Raw genomic sequence first — 16,763 nt, 5'->3', positions numbered from 1 at the left:
TTCACTGTAGTAATTTTTAAAAATTTAAACATTTGCCCTATTTCTTAATCATTCCACAAATGGCACCCGAGGCATCAAGACACCATGACCCATGCAAACACATCCAAGACTGTGCTTTATACTAAATCCCTAGGTAGCTCCCAAGCAAATCAAGTTGACGAGCTTAACTGTCACATTCTAATCCTTCTCAACTCGACACTCAAACATATCTCTTAATACCATATTTAATCTCCAAATAAATGTAATACATTAATAATTCTGCCTAATATAGTATAACTATCTTGGTTACAACTGAAAATATAATAATCCCTTCCCCAAAATTTCAAAAGCTCCAGTATTTTTCAAAAGTCCAAGACTCTTCTAAGAGTCCCAGTAAACTCTTAGCTATGAACCTCCAGAAAGATCAAAAATAAGTTATATAATTCCAAAATACAACAGCACAGATAAACATTCCCATCCAAAAGGGAGGACAGCAAGGAATTGGACCAAAGAGAGACTGAAACCTAGCAAGGCAAACAGTAATTCCTGCAGCCTCATGTCCAGCCTCCAGGGCACACAGTGGTGAGGCAAGTTCCATAGGGCTTGGGCACCTAGTCTAACTTGTTGAACCCCAAAAGGTGTGGCTCTGGATCCTATAGCTTCCCTCAGCAGACATTCCATATTTCTGACACCTTCACCTTCCTCAGGTCTCCAAAATGCTTTCATTCTCACTACTTTATGCACTGCTCTTTTAGGGACTCCTTTGTCTGCCCTCCTAGGCTGTTCTTTGGTATCTGAGTAGGAAACTTTCCCCAACTCCACAACTCTAGTATGCATACTGGTAAAACCACTATTACATGGATGATACCAAGGTCTGCTACCAGCAGGAACAGCAGCCAGGCCCCCGTGGATCAAGGCTGCAGTGGTCTCTGAGTGCCCGGATGGATGAGCATAGTGAAATGAATCTCTCAGGAAACCTATTCCCTAAGAGACCCTTCTCCAGCACAAGTTGCAGGGGCTCTCTTCTCAAATGAACACCAAAACTTCTGCACCCTTGAGCCTATGATGGGTGGGGTCTTACTGATTTCTGAGATGCCCTCAAAACATCTTCCTTCTTGTCCTTGTACAAATTACTTGGTTTCTTTTTCCTTAATGCTTATCTCTTGAGGTACCATACTACCTTTTGCCCCAACTTTTCAAGTTGTTTTACTCTACTTTTTGTCAATTCTCACTATCAAGCTGGCTAAAAGCAGCTGGTAGTGCCCATGCCACAAGTCTTCAGTATTGGGCTACCTTGAAATTTCCTCAGCCAGAATCCCAAGTTTCCTGCAGTCTTAGAACATGGGCAAAATGCACAAAACTTTTTGCCAGAGTGTAACACAAATGGCCTCTAGTATGTTTCCCAATAGAGTCCTTGTCCCCAATTGAAACTTCATGAGCCTGGCCTTTAATGTACACAAGCCTATAAGCATTCTAGTCTTCTGAGTCAGAATAGACTCATCAAGCTTACAGTATTCTAACGTTTTCTCCAGCCTGTTTCTCCAAATTTGTCCCAATATTTCCCACATGCCAATTCCAAAGGCTTCTAAGCCACATGGTCAGGTATAATCTGAGAAACAGCCCTACTTCTCTGGTACCAATTTTCTGTATTTGCTTTTCTCTTCCTGGGACACAATATCCAACACCCACAAATTAATGGAGAGGTTTAATTTGCCTCATGGTTTCAGGGGTCTCAGTTCACAGTCAGGTGGCTTCAGCACACAAACATCATGGTGGAAGGACATGGAGGTGCAAAGCTGCTTAGTTCATTGCAGCTGGAAAGTAGAAGAGGGAAACAGTGCCAGAAAGGAAGAAAAAATATACAGCACCCACGGTTTTGCGTCCATGACCCATGCAGACACACCCAGAAGTATGCCTCACTAATCCCCTAGGTGGCTCCCAAGCTAATCAAGTTGACAATTAAGCTTAACTGTCACATGAAAGTATGAGAAAAGATGTATCATGAATATAGTAATTGAAGACAGCCAGCCAAAGTGGTTATACTCAGATACAACAGACATTAAAACAAAAATTATTACTACAAAAACATTTTAGAAAAGCTCAACCACTCAAAATTATATAGCAATTATGAACATATATACATATCAAAAGAGCCCAAAATACATAGTGCAGAAACTAATGTAACTAAAAGGGCAAAAAACTCTTAAGTAATAGCTAGAAACTTCAATATCTCATTTTCAATAATGGATATAATAAGAGAGACAATCAACAAGGAAATAGAAGACTTGAACTCTACAAATTAACTAGGCCTAACAGAAATCTGGAAAATGACAGAACACATATTCTTTTCGTTTTGTTTTGTTTTTTTTCTTCTGGTACCAGGAATCAAACTCATGACCTTGTGCTTGCTAGGCAGGCGCTATGCTACTGAGCTAAATCCCCAGCCCCTCTTTTCAAGTGAACAATATCCTCTGGTATAAATCCTATGTTAGGCTATAAAATAAGTCTCAATAAATTTAAAAGGAATAAAATGAATGTTCTGACCATACTGAATAAAACTAAGAAATATTTAACACAAAGGGAGACACTGGAAGAATGGAGAACAACTACAAAATCAGTAACAGAGAAAATCTTGGGAGTTAAGCAGAAATTAAGCACAAACTCCTAAAAAGTAAATAAGCCAAAGAAGAAATCTCACAGAAAATTAGAAAATATGCTGAAATGAAAACAAACAAGCAGAAAAAACCCCCAAAACTTACAAAATGAAGTAAACTTAGTGCTTAAAGGGAAACTTATAGTTATCTAGGCCTACACTTAAAAACAAAGATCTCAAATCTATGACCTAAACTTCCATGTTTAGAAATTAGTGAAAGACAAACTAAGCCCAAAGCAAACAGAAGAGAAGAAATAAAGATTACAGCAAAAATGAACGAAATACGGAATTGAGAAAGAGAAAAAAGAAGTCAATACAACCGAAAGTTGATTCTCTGATTAAGAAAACTCACACATCATCGCTGAATTAAGAAAGTTTATTATATTACCATCAGGAATGAAAAAGGCATCATTTCTGCTAAGAAATAAGAAATTAAAAAGGACTACAAGAAAACACTGTAAACAATTGTATGCCAAAAAATTAGATAGTATCATTAAGCAACAAATCCCCAGAATAATAAACTACCAAAACTGATCTAAGAAAATGGGGGGGGGGGGGAGGAAAAGCTGCAATATGTACATGTACCACTCCCTAGGATGATTACAAACTGCATGAATTACAAGCATGTAAATAAGAAATAAAATAAGGGGAAAAAATTAAAAAGAAAATTTCAATAGATAGGTAACAAGTAAAAAAAAGCCCAGTACCAGATAGCTTCTCTAGTGAAATCTACATTTAAATCAAATAGCTGAAGAATTAACACTAATCTTTCTCAAACTCTTCCAAAAGAAAATGGAAGAGGAAGGGGCAATTCTTCATTCTATAAGCCCAATACTACCCTTGTTATCAAAAGGAGACAACTCAAGAAAATTTCAGTCTTTTATGAATTAAATCACAAAAATCCTGAAAATCCCTAATCCAAATATCTGAAACCCAAAATGCTCCAAAATCCAAGAACTTTTTGAGCATGTGATAAGGTTTATTCAAATACACCAAAATCTAAAAACTTAAAAAATCTGTAACAGTCCTAAGTCCAGGCCACTCAACCTTTTTTTTCCAAAGACATACCACCTAGATCTTTTTGTCCTCCTATCCCAAACTGGTTACTTTTCAAACCTGCTGCACAGCCTCCTGCTTGGATCTCCTTTTACTACTATCCTAGGTGGTCTCTTCACCTCCCTCTGTATAATACCTTATTTCCTGGTTTCTTCCTCTTTTTAGTTTGCCTCATCACCTTAATGAAACCCGTATTTTCGTAACTTCCAGAGACACAACACATTTGAAGTAAGTATTCTACCAATCTTGAATATTTCATAGTCACAGCCAACTTCCACATTTGACAACTTGGTAAGGTACAAGATAGTTTGGAAATACTTTTCCTTAGATATTTGTAAGTCATTATTCCATTATCAGTTACTTTCGATGTTGATTCATAACCTCTTCTATTCCATATTCACTTCTGTTAAAAGCTTTCATGACCTCCCCTTTATCTGTAGTGTCTGAAACTTCACAATGATATAAATTGATGTGATTCCTTTTTTTTCAATCATTATGCTGAACCACTCACAAATCCTTCACTGTGAAAACCGGTTTTTTGTTCAATTATTCTTAATTTCTTCCATTCATTTTCTCATGCTATATGCTGCACCTGCAAGTGTGTTCTCATTTTCTACTTTGCACTTCTGTCCTATTCTGTGAAAGATTTTTCCTCACTTTTTCTTTTTTCCCAGTACCAGGAATCGAACTCAGGACCTTGCACTTGCCAGGCAGGCACTGTGCCACTGAGCTAAATCCCCAGCCCCTTTCTCAAACTTTCAACTCTTCATAAAAGATGTTTTATCCAGTAAAGTTCCAAGCTTTCTATTATTTTATATTCTAAATTTCTAAGAGCTCTTTGTTGAGTACTGTTTTTTAAAAGCATAATTTTTTGTTTCAAAGATGCAACATCCTCTTACTTCCAAAAATATCACTAACGTTTTCTAAAAAGTTTTCTTCTTGAGGGGCTGGGGATTTAGCTCAGTGGCAAAGCGCCTGCCTGGCAAGCACAAGGTCGTGAGTTCGGTTCCCTTCTTGAAATACTTTTCTTTCCTTCCCCTCATATTGGGCTTATTCTTAAATGTATTTGATGCTCTTTAAGTCTCAAAAATGCACTTGAAGTTGCTTAGAAATTTTGTGTTAATGGGTAGTTGTAACTGTATGATGATCAATCTGGACCACTTTCCTGATATATCCTCACCTTTACTGTCAGTTGATCTTTTTTCCTAATCTCCACCAGCTAGCTGTAAGAGTATAAATTTTCCAATCCAGTACTCTTAGAACTGGGATAAGAGACTGAAAATGACTTCCAGTTCAACATGTAGATTTCTATTCAATTTTTCCTAATTGTAAGTATGATGCCCTTATCCTAAGCTATGCCTAGTGTTTTCAAGTACAGATTCCCTGGGCAGATTTTTAAAATTGAATGTAGGAGACCCTTCCGGGCCTCGTTTGTTATACAGACTTTTATACAATTTTATCCTATAGCCACCAATTCCTGCTGCATTCAAATTCTAGGCCTTTCCCACCGATAGTGCAAGTTTTTTCTACAAACATTTGTTGCTTTTGACCTTCCAAAGTTTTACTTCTGTGATTACCCTTCTAGTTTCGTCCTTGCAATTCTATGCTTATCTAAAAAATCACTACAGTGATACCTTGGTTGTCACATGACTCCAAGCTCAAATTTTCTACTACTAGAACAGCAAAGTTTGAAAATAATCTGCTCAGTGTTTGAAACTTTGCTTGATGGTGGAACTGAAAATTCAACTTAAAAAAAAAGTGAGTCATGCATCACATCTCACCACAGACACAAAGGGATGAAGCTTCAGTCTAAGTGCATCTTTCCTCTAAATAATATGTAGTGTTTGTATCAGTGCATTAAAACATTAGTCACTGTGTGCTTTTTGTGCTTTATTTGCATAAAATATTATAACCATGGCACCAAAGAAAGTTAGTGATTCCAGCAGTAAAGCTAAGAGGAAAACTGAAAATCAAGAGTTGGAGAAATTTTGACATTTGTTAAAGTCCAGGAAAAATGAATTTATAAATATAATTATTTGGTTTTCCATTATTTTTTATAGGAAAAATACATTCCACTCTCAAATGTTTCCATGTTCGAGTACAACTTTGGAACGAATCAAGTTCAACAAATGATGTATCACTGTATGATAATTCTAGTGAAAGGCTGATGGCAAACCATGTACATGGCTATTTAAACCCACCATGAGCAAGTGAATATTCAGCTCATCAGTTTTGATTTCTCATTTCTCATTATTGTTCATTTCCAAGTAGTATGAAATTGAGGCTCAAGTTTCAATAGGATACAGGGTTTCAATAGTACCAGTAGTTACTACAGTTTTGGACTTAACAGTGAGTTTTACGTAACAGTGAGTTTTACCATAATAAAGTAACACTGACCTGCAGAATTCTCTTAAATAAAGTTCAGTTCTCTTTGAGGCCAAACATACAACATTAAGAAAATGAAATGTTAAAGTATGTATTTTCTATTGGCAACGAAGTCTGACATACCTTTTTAAGTAGAACATTGCTATTTAAATCTTTTACTGCCTTAATTTTTGCTTACCTGACCTATAAATTCTAAAGGTGAATTAAAATTTAAACACTAGTATTACCAATTTCTATAAAGTCACACTGCATATATTTTAAATTTGCTTCATCACACAAATTCAAGCCTCTTATTTAACAGACCTAATTTTTTTATTAATTAAAAAAATCCCATTTTCATTTAATTGTTTTGGCTTGGAATGATCCTTTGCTTGAGATAAAAAAATCTCACCTTACTCTTTCGCTTGCAAGTTTTAGTGTATTTTTGCCATTTTACAATTTTCAACATTTGTCTTTTTAAGACTCAAAAAACAGCAATTATAGCATAACTTTCTTGGGTTTTACTTAAGTTTCCAAACCAAAATTAAGGAGGCAAAAAGAAAAATAAAAGATGAAATCAGACATACCTCATAATTCATATACAAATTGTATCTTCAAATAAATTTATTTTGAATACCAAAATATGAAAAACTTGTCACATTAACTCTGTACTCCAAACTTACTTGTAATGTTTGCACTTAATATACCCTACTCCAGCCACCAATAACTGGATTTCCTCACTATCACTTCAGTCTTTCATACTTCTTCACCTAGTGCTGGTCAAAGAATTTCCCAAGAACTCCTTACTTCTAATTTCTTATCAAAATGTTCAATTTCTCAAGCTCATGCCACAATCTTAACCATATTTATTTTTCATTGCATTCATTTAGAAGACTCTAACCCAAGAAAAAATATTTGCATTTCACAATTGTCGTTTCTCATTTCAGTTCTTTTTAAAATTCCCTTCTGATTAGCTGATAAGCTATTTTCCACCAATCTACATTCAACATTTCTTCAAAATCTAGCTTAAAAAATATTTTCTGCCAAGAAGCTTTATTAAGCCACTCTTAAAGATCACTTATATTTTATGTCAGTTCAGTAACTGAAATGTATCATTATTAAGTACACTTCAAGTTGTTTCTTAGAGCCACGAACTCTTCAAAGCAGGAACTATATCCTGTTCCTAGTGAAGTACTAAGAAAATTTTAACTAACCAAGAGAAAACAAGTGAAAAAAGATTGGGGAATTATAATGACAAGGTTTTTTATAATCAAATCTCTCAAAAACAAATGCAAATATAGTACGCAAATGTACAACATACTCAATTTTTTCTACTACAGAGAAGTCAATTCTTGAAGCTATAACATTCTAATTGTCTTGTGATTTTTCCAAAAGTACTCCGCAAGAGCTATGTACAATGTTTTAATATTTGAGATAAAAACAAATATTCTTTCAATGTTTAATCTAACTAATTTTGCTTTATTGTTTTAGACTTTACAAAACTACCTGGCATAGTGGTGCTCGCCTGTAATCCCAGCACTCAGGAAGCTGAGGCAGGAGAATTACACCAACAGCCCAGACTAGTGGCCAGTCTGGGCTATACAGTGAGTTTCAAGGTCAGCCTGAACTGCATAGTGAGATCTTGTCTCAAAAAACAAACACCTACAAAAGGAAAAGTTAACAGTTTACTCTCAATTTCTTCAAGACAACTATTGAAATTGTTGGAATGGCAGTATATTAAACTTATTACAAATTCCAAAAGACAAAACTTTGTAAAAATTTTCACTCATAAACGCATAAACATTCATAAACCAAATGTGAATCTACACAATTTTCAAAATGTATCAATTCTTCAAAGCTAGGTTTACTAGAATGTGAAGATACATATTTTAATAATTATGTACTTTTTACTACTTCACTATAATATGAAAAAAATTTTCTCCAAGGGTACCTATTTAACAATGTAAGAGTTGATTGCATCTGCATATACAAAACAAACAAATTCAAGTGCTAAAAGTAACCATCATGATCAACAATACCACTTTAATTCTCAGTTTATAAATAAGTCTCCTTCTTGGGTTTTAACTATTCAATCTTTTATGCAATAACTTATAAGCTAATGGTTAATTATACATAAACAAAGGTCAAAATCTTTCTGGTTAAGAGGAAGACACCTGTAAAAAGAAGCACACCTATTTATTCTTACCTCTAAAATTAAATACGAAATGATTAAGTACCTTATTAAGCAACCTAAAATGCCTAAAAGGTAACTTACACAATGCCTAGAAGCTACTATTAAAAAAGCTCTAAAAGGAATCTATGTAAGGAGGCAATCCAGCACCTACTTCTAGGCTACGTGCCTTGAGAGTAGTGTTACGAGAGCAAGCCAGACAACTATGTTATTTGTGGAAATAATTTAAATCTTTACATTCTAAATGAATTTTCAGGTCATAAAACTAACCTGTAAAGGGTTACTCTTAATGAAAACTAAGAAGCAACTCTGATCTCAGCATAAACCAAACTGGAAAAAAAGAGAAGGGCTACAGGACCAACTCATCTGATTTACCTCTAAATTCATATAATGCCAAACAGGGTCGGGGAAATTCAGGAACCAACTCTTACCACTCTTGGAAAAGAGGACAAACACATCATAAGTTCAAAAAGAAGGAAAACTAATTTACAGTGATAAGAGAACAAACTAGTGATTACTTTTGAGAGCAGGAATTGCCAGGGATATAGCTCAGTGGCCCAGCACCTGTGTGGCAAGTGCAAAGTCCTGAGTTTGATTCTAGGTACCAAAAAAAAAAAAAAAAAGAGCAGAAATTAAGAAGAGACACAAGGCACCTTCTTAGTGCAGAGAATGTTCTATATCTTGATCTGGGTGGAAGCTTCTTGGGTGTATTTATAAAATTCACTGGGTAGTAGTCATAAAATTTGTATATTTCAGTACCTATACGACACCTAAATAAAACAGTTAAACTCAAGTCACCAATAATGGCCAAAACTAAAACCTTTTAATTCTCATCCTTTTTGATAAATCTCTACCATATTGCTAGTCACAGAGAACCAATATTCCTTAAATGGAACTCTTACTTTGAAGATCTACAAATTATTCTACAGTACTACCTGGTTTCAATTTACAGCTATTTTAATTACCATAAATTCTTAGCAGGAATATTCTTCTCCAGCATTCGTTTTTCTCAGTTATCCTTTAAGGTTCAGCTCAATTTTTACTTTATCCTTTCTTCACATCCCAAGGTTTTCTAAACCTATACTGTCCTATAAAGTGTGGCAATGTGAGCACCTCACGTTTAGCTACTCTCAACTGACATGTTTCTAAAATATGTAGTAACAACAGGTTTTGAAGACTTCATACAGGGGGCTGGGGATTTAGCTCAGCGGCAAAAGCGCCTGCCTAGCAAGTGCAAGGTCGTGAGTTCGGTTCCCGGTACCGGAGAAAAACCCAAAAAAAAAAAAAAAGACTTCATACACACACACACAAAAATAACCACAAGATGTTTTAATTATGTTTAAATGTTGAAATGGCATTTCAGATCTACTGGGTAAAGTAACATATTAATAAAATTCCCCTAATTTCTTTTTTTAATGTGGCTATAGAAAAATTTAAGGTGTGTTTGTGGATCAACTTACACTCATTGGGCAGTGCTGTCTTATACAGTCTATTTATCAATGTCCCTCGGTTTTTTTCTTTTTTCTTCTTTTAATTGACAAAATAAAATTGTAAGTATTTTTCATATACAACATGTTTTGAAAATGTAAGTACTGCAGGATAGCTAGACATAAACTACTTCACATACAGAATAGACATGAACTACTTCACATACATACAATCCTTTAATATGTTATCCTAATAAGAATGTAAAAATTCAACAGTAAGCTATTCTTTTTAAACATATTAAATATTGTACTAGGATTAATAGTAATTACTAATAGTAAGTAGATCCAAGTGTCTCACTTTATTCAAAAACCTACGAATATTTAATTTTAATATCATTTTAAAAATTTTTAATAAGGAAGCGTAAGGCATTTAAAAGTAAAAATATAAGAAAAAGTGTTCAGATGATTATAAAACAAGTATGCCATCTATATTTTACTTATATCCAACTTTGAGTTAAATGTCCCAACAGAAAGGATTCATATGTAATTAAACCTATAGCAATTCTAACCCATTGGGAACTAGTTCCGATTAAGCTGGATCTAAGTCACTCGGGGAAGAAAAAGGCAGTTTCCATTTTGGCCAATATCATTGTACCAATGTCCAGCAGCTAAGACAAAGAGCCTTTATATGATAGAATGAATACACAATGAGTGCAGTAAGAAACCACTTGAAGAAAGGGTAGGCAGAAAAATACTTTTATAATGTTAAGTTTTCAAACCAGGAGATAAAACTCACAAATCATATAACTAGGTAAAAGGACAGACATTCCAGAAAACAGGAAGGCAGAACAGAAAAAAATCTCACCTACAGGATCAAGATAGAATTTAGGTTTAAGTATGGCTGTCCTACTGTTTACCGTTCTTATGATCTAAGTTTGAAATGTTTCCTTACATATGAGATGGGAATACATACATCACAGGATTATTAGAAATAGCATATAGATATTTAAGTAAAGTCAGCATCAGCTCTTGAACATAAATGAATAATGATTTTCCCTCTTTCATTTTCAAATTGCTGAAAATATTTTAAAACAAATGAAACTTCTAACTAGAATATCCATAACTAATATAAACTTGTAATATTCTAACATAAACATACCTTCCTATGCAAATTTAAAATTATTTTTACCAGCTACCATTTATGATTCTACTTAAAAACTATTTGTAGTGGGGATGGTAAGAAAAAAAAGAAAGAAAAAAAAGTAAGAAAAAAAGAGGGAGAAAGGTAATTAACATTATACCAGCACAGACATACACAAAAGAAACAAACAAAAACTGTGAAGAGGAAAACAGCAAAAGGAAATGCTGTTTGGATAAATTCCCCTAACTCGGGCTATCTAATGGAAAAATCACATTTCCCTCTTCAACCCCACTACTAGGTCAGCCACTCCTCATTGAAACATACATACACATTTATGTAGCTACTCTCTCTTCTCTATTAATGGTCACCAGCACTACATGGTAAAAAATTTAAAGGAGGGTGAAGAAATTCAGGATGTTGCAACAAAGACAAACACCTGATTGGGAAATAACGTCACTAAAATGAACTCACTCCCAAGCACACCTATTCATCAGCTGACAGTCATAAGATGAAATGAACTCCTGAAATATTTAACCTGGTTCCTGCCTCTCACTTTCTTTATTAACTACTCTGTCTTTATAGGTATGGCCTATCATGGCACACTAGCAAAAGCATACAATTCCAAATGGCCACAGGTGGAAATTTCAAGTTACCAAAGAAACAATAAATAATGATAATAATTATTACTACTAACAATTACTCTCCATTCATTGTGTGCCAGAAAGCTAAGGACTCAACATGAATTCTGTAATGTAAACCCTAAACCTCTATAAAGATGGCATTATCAGTAAGTCTACTTGTCTAGTATATACCATGCTAAATTTGAACACTTCCTGTTCTACTTCAAGGCTTATACTTTTAAACTTTATCCTTTTAAACTGTCTCCTTACACATAAACTACAAATGTCAACTGTGAGTCTCTATGTATGTGTATATACAGCGTGTGCTTGTGTGTGTGTAAAACATTCAGTGAGTCAGTATCAAGCAAAAGACAATTCCAACTTTGGCAAGGCTCTTATCTAGCATCATAAACCATTCAATATAAACTAGTACTCGCTGTCCTTCCTACGTAAATGGTACTTTTAAAAATACTAGTTATATTTAACATCTTCCTCAAGAAATTCATGTAATATATATATATATACACACACACATCCAATAAGCTTGCAAATAAAATAAACACCATGAAAGAATTTAGATATTTACCTTTTTAAAAAATTAAATAATTGATGGAATACAAGTAAACATTTTTGTAAGATGTACTTTAATCTTAACACTTTATTAGGTGTTTTTAAATTTTTTAATTGTTTGGCTCTTAACATATTTATGTTTCTATACTTTATACACAAAGTCTTTACAGGACTGGGGTTTGGCTCAATGGTAAAGTGCACACTAGAAGCTCTCGGTTCAATCTCCAGACCAAAAAAAAAAAAAAAAAAAAATCTTACAGAACTGTATTTTCAACTTAAATGTTATACACACTAAACGGCTTAACACATAAAATCTGAACATATCACTCTAAGCAATTTAAATTCTACCACAATCTAGACTAACAGAATTAAATTTCATGGAACAAATTATTGTACATTTTTATTTAGAATATCACATATGCAAAAATCTTAAATGAATAGGAAGGCTACAACTTTCAGACAGAAGAGGCAGGATAAAGATTGGTAGAGGGAAACTGAAAAGAAACTCTCAGAAAACCTAACTTGAATCCAGTCTTATTTTCTGCCACCCAAAAGATGTGTGCTCTGCTAACTGCTTCTCCTCTGGCAGGCTCCTCCTCTTCCTCTTGAAATCCTCTGCTTTTCTCCTCCTGGAAAGTCATCTCACAGGACATTTTGTTTTTCCTGCTAATATGTCTCAACTGTCAAAGCATTTATCTTGATTTTTAAAATATAAAAATGTTCTAATTCCATAATCACATGAGTTCCTATTAAGTTCAAAAAGGAAATAAATCCAGAGTTTAACTATGGCAGATATGAGAAAAAATGAGAGTTGACCAACTAACTGAGGCCTGAGAGATAAGAAAACATCTATTTAAAAAGAAAAAAAAAAAAAAAAAAACACACCTTTTTCAGAGAGACTCCCATCTCCCTGAAGATTGAATGGAATTTGGTGTTCCATAGCCTAAGTTGCATGTGGTACTGTATGTTGAGGAAAGAAGTGAAATACTTTAGCCAACCAGCAGGGTGAGCTAGTGCTAGAATCAGTTTGATGATTTTCAAATACCTCAAAACTTAATGGTATAAATAGCTCATACTATTAAAAGCAACTATTTCGCTCTAATAAACCTGAATCAAAAATACTTTCGGAACTATTTCAGTCAAAGCTATACGTTATAATTTTGTTCAATCCTTACAGATTCTCCATGGACAAAACATTGTCTACACCAGAAATTAAATGCAAAAAACATTGGAGCTCATTTGAGTATTCAAATTTTACTGTATCCACTATTCCTTCTCATATTTTATTTCACAAGGCTAGCACTTTTTTAAAATTTAAAAACACTTCTTTTTTAAAGAGCTACAGAAACTAGTGTTCTACAAATTATGGCTGGATAACTCAACATGCCAATTTCTACGTTGTTTACTACAAACTATGCCTTGCTATCTGTATGAAAAGTAGTCTTAAAAAAAAAGATCTACTCTTTTCCTCCCAGAGTCACAGTGAAAAGAGCTTAAACAAGCAACCCTAAACAATCCAGGGTTTTTGGGACAACAGAAAGGTGTACCTCCACCATCTTGCGACTCTGCTATCTATTTACAGTCCAAAGTCAACCAAATTCTCTCCTATAACTTAAATGTCAAACTGAATCCAGGAAACATTAAGGTTTACAGGTGACAACCTTACTTTATAATTAGATAATCTGAAAGTAAAATTAATCATCACAAGAAGAGAGTGGGATTAAATCTACTCAGTGTTGAAAATTATGAAGCAGCTATCTACATTCTTAGAAAAATCAATTTAGAGGCACCTTAAACGACTGATAAGAACTTTAAAACAATTTAACTGTTTTGTCAAATTTAATACCCAAAAAAGTTAACTATCATTGTGGGATCCCACCATAAATGGTTCTACCACTTGCTGAATTTCCTAGTAGTCTTTACAGATATAGACTCAGTAGTGATAGTAGTACTAGCAGTTTTCAAAAAGTTGTTTTAGAAAGGAGCAGTCTCAGTGGCATGCTTATCCAACCAAAAGGACCACTGTTTTCCCCATCTATCTCATTTCTTAGGTAATAACTACCAATAACTGGCAGTTCTTTCATACTTTCCAAGAAATTCATCAAGTATTTGGTTTTGCTTTTTAACTTTACTGAGTCACCTGGTTTTGGAAAATCTCAAAATTGTTCAGTTATTCTGCTCTGAAATTTCCCTATTTTCATCTGATTTCATTGAAAATCACTTCAAAAACTAAGTCATCACATAACATTAAAAGAAAATTAACTTACCGTCATAGTTCTCATTAATGTGATAGTATTTAATTAAGTATTTTCAGTGATACTCCCTTTTGTTTTTAACCGTTATTAGTTGTAGATATTCACCTTCTCGTCCCAGCAATATGGCAAAGGAAACAGAAATGGAGTAGAAATTGAAAGACAATTTTCCATTATGCCATTAACTTAAGCATCCATACTATATTTAGGAGAATCAGGTAAAATTTGTGGTTGAGTGTCTTTCCACTGTAAAACTGTATGGTCCAGGAAGAATTTTGCTAATAATTAATATCTCCTATTCCTTAATACAAGATTTTTCATTACTAGAAAAATAAAAGCTTGGGGGGATATGTATCTGAAAAGAAACAAGGTAAATGAAGGACTTAAGTAATTTTCAAAAGTTTCGATTTCATGTGGAACACATAAACTTAAATTAATGATTTAAGTATGTTTAAATATTCTGTCAAGCGATTCTGTTAAAAGAACACACAAGACATTTGATGCTTTGAAATTGGTACTTCAGTATTAGTTAATTCCAGTATTAAATAGAAGTTCTTGCACTACAACTTTAAATTCTTAGAAATTCTAAAATTTACAGAGGTATGGCTTTAAGGGCAGTATACACACCACTGCACTAATACTAGTTAAGCACTCATGTTTCACCTACTAAAATGTCTAAGCTAAATTATAATCTCATTACAAAAACTATATTTTTCTTACCAAACCTACCAAAATACAATACTGCTAACATCAAGTTCCCATGATACTTACACATGGCACTGAAGGCAAAGAGCAGATTTCCTTTCTTTGAGGAACTTTCGTTGTCTATTTTTTAAAATGCTTTCTGCTTCTCGTGGGGCCTAACAATTTAACTAAACTACTAAGGAGAGGGAATACAGAATTAAGGCAAATCTAAAATATCACCCAGATGCAACAAGCTTGGCTTCAGTCAGGAGTGGCCAGAACAGAAGACGGTGTTGGGGTATTTCTCTGAGGTTATTAACTTGTGTACAAAGCAGTACCATCATTTCAGGCCTCAATTATATGTATCCCTTCGCTGAGTTTAATGATCACATAAAATCTGAAGTCTAAATATAGAAGTTCTGTAACAACTACATTAAAGTCAATGTTACTTAAAACAGTTGAGGAAAACTTTTCCACTAATGTCGCTAAACCATGGATGGATCCCAACACGAGAGTCGTCTGTGGAAGTCCCGTAACAAGAAACCTTTAGCTCCACCACCTAAGTTTCCAATCACTGAGAAGGGTCTGGGACAACTCATCTTCAGGTTCACGGGAGAAGTGGAGCACACCTGCTTTCCTCTGGCAGAGATTAAGCTCCCAGGGACACAAAGGCCAGGGAATCAGACCTGGAGAGGCAAAAAGCTTTAGCTGGACACCCACCAAGCCCCTGGCAACCCGAACACTTCGAGCGATTTACCTCTTGCTGTTACTTCCCAGGCACCTAGCGGCACAAGATGTTGCAGCACAGGGGGAGGGGAGGGCTATGCGGTCCTGTCCCAAGTCAAGGGAGGGGTGTGTACAGTTCACGCCAGAGCCGGCGCCTCTGGCCAGGACGAGCAGCCTCGAAGGCAGAGGGGTTGGCTCGGCGACTGCCCTCGGACCGCCCCGTTACTCAGTGCCTGGCAATGGCGACGGCCGGGCTCCCCAAGCCGCCTGATCTCGGCCCCTTCCCCCGACTGCTCACTGGCTGCTCCGCTTCATGTGACTAAACAAAACCCCCAAGTCTACTGCCCAGCTCGGCCCCTTTGTGTCCGCTCCCGGATCCTGCGACGCCGCGGCGGAAAGGCCCCCCGCCCCCCGCCGAGTCCCGCCCCGCGGCGGCGGCCGCCGCTCACCTCGGGCTCCGCGGCCCCCCGCGGCCGCCGCCTCCCCGAACCCAGGGCCCCGGCTCCTTGTGCAGCACCAACTCCGCCTCCTCGGCCGCCGCCGCCATCTTAGCCTGTGCGGCAAAATGCGTCCTTTTGGATGGTTGGGACCCAGCCTAGGGCGTAGCTCCCCGGGCCGAGCGCCGGAGGCCGGGTCCCCCAAGTTTTTCCGCCACCCTCAGCCCGCCGCTGCCGCGGCCCAGAGGCCTCAAACCCACTCAGCTCCCGGCTAATCCGACCCAATAACCCCTGAAACTCACAGTTTGGTGCCGTGTGCGTCAAACCGGGGCGACGTTGGGAGCGCGCGGCGTCCCCGCGTCACACGCCGCTCTGTACGCTACCCGGCTCCCGCGGCCCCCCTCCGCTCCCCGCTTTTCGCCTCCGGCCCCGGTTCCCACGGCGCAGGCGCGCGGCTTTCCCGCCTCTGCCCGGCCGCGGGCCGCGGGGGTGGCCGGCGAGGAGCTCCAGGGCAACCTGGGCCGGTGGCGCGTCTGGGCCAATTAGACCAACGGGGTCAGCAGGAACAGTGCACCACTGTTCTCGGGTGCCAGAAACCAAACAAGGTCACCTCCTCCAGCGCTGACCTAATCACTCCCAAGAAGGTTCCCGCCCCAAAGTAGG

At 36.5% G+C, this 16,763-nt stretch overlaps 1 protein-coding gene across 15 annotated transcripts in view; it reads right to left on the bottom strand.

The window, feature by feature from the left end:
* Positions 1 to 16,510, bottom strand: part of Znf644 (zinc finger protein 644) — a 94,298-nt gene extending 77,788 nt beyond the window's left edge. For 3 of the 15 annotated variants that reach the window (XR_260944.2, XR_260945.2, XM_013514501.1), the window contains exon 1: positions 16,403 to 16,494. The gene's annotated coding sequence lies outside the window, so the exon portion shown is untranslated. The other 12 variants (XM_005385076.2, XM_013514502.1, XM_013514496.1 and 9 more) reach the window with 11 other exon arrangements.
* Positions 16,511 to 16,763: the final 253 nt, after the last annotated feature.

The sequence above is a fragment of the Chinchilla lanigera genome, unplaced genomic scaffold (genome assembly GCF_000276665.1).
Source record: "Chinchilla lanigera isolate Chin_1 unplaced genomic scaffold, ChiLan1.0 scaffold00022, whole genome shotgun sequence".
Taxonomy (NCBI): Eukaryota; Metazoa; Chordata; class Mammalia; order Rodentia; family Chinchillidae; genus Chinchilla; species Chinchilla lanigera.
Note: the sequence above shows the minus strand (reverse complement) of the source record. Positions and strands in the feature narration are given on the sequence as shown.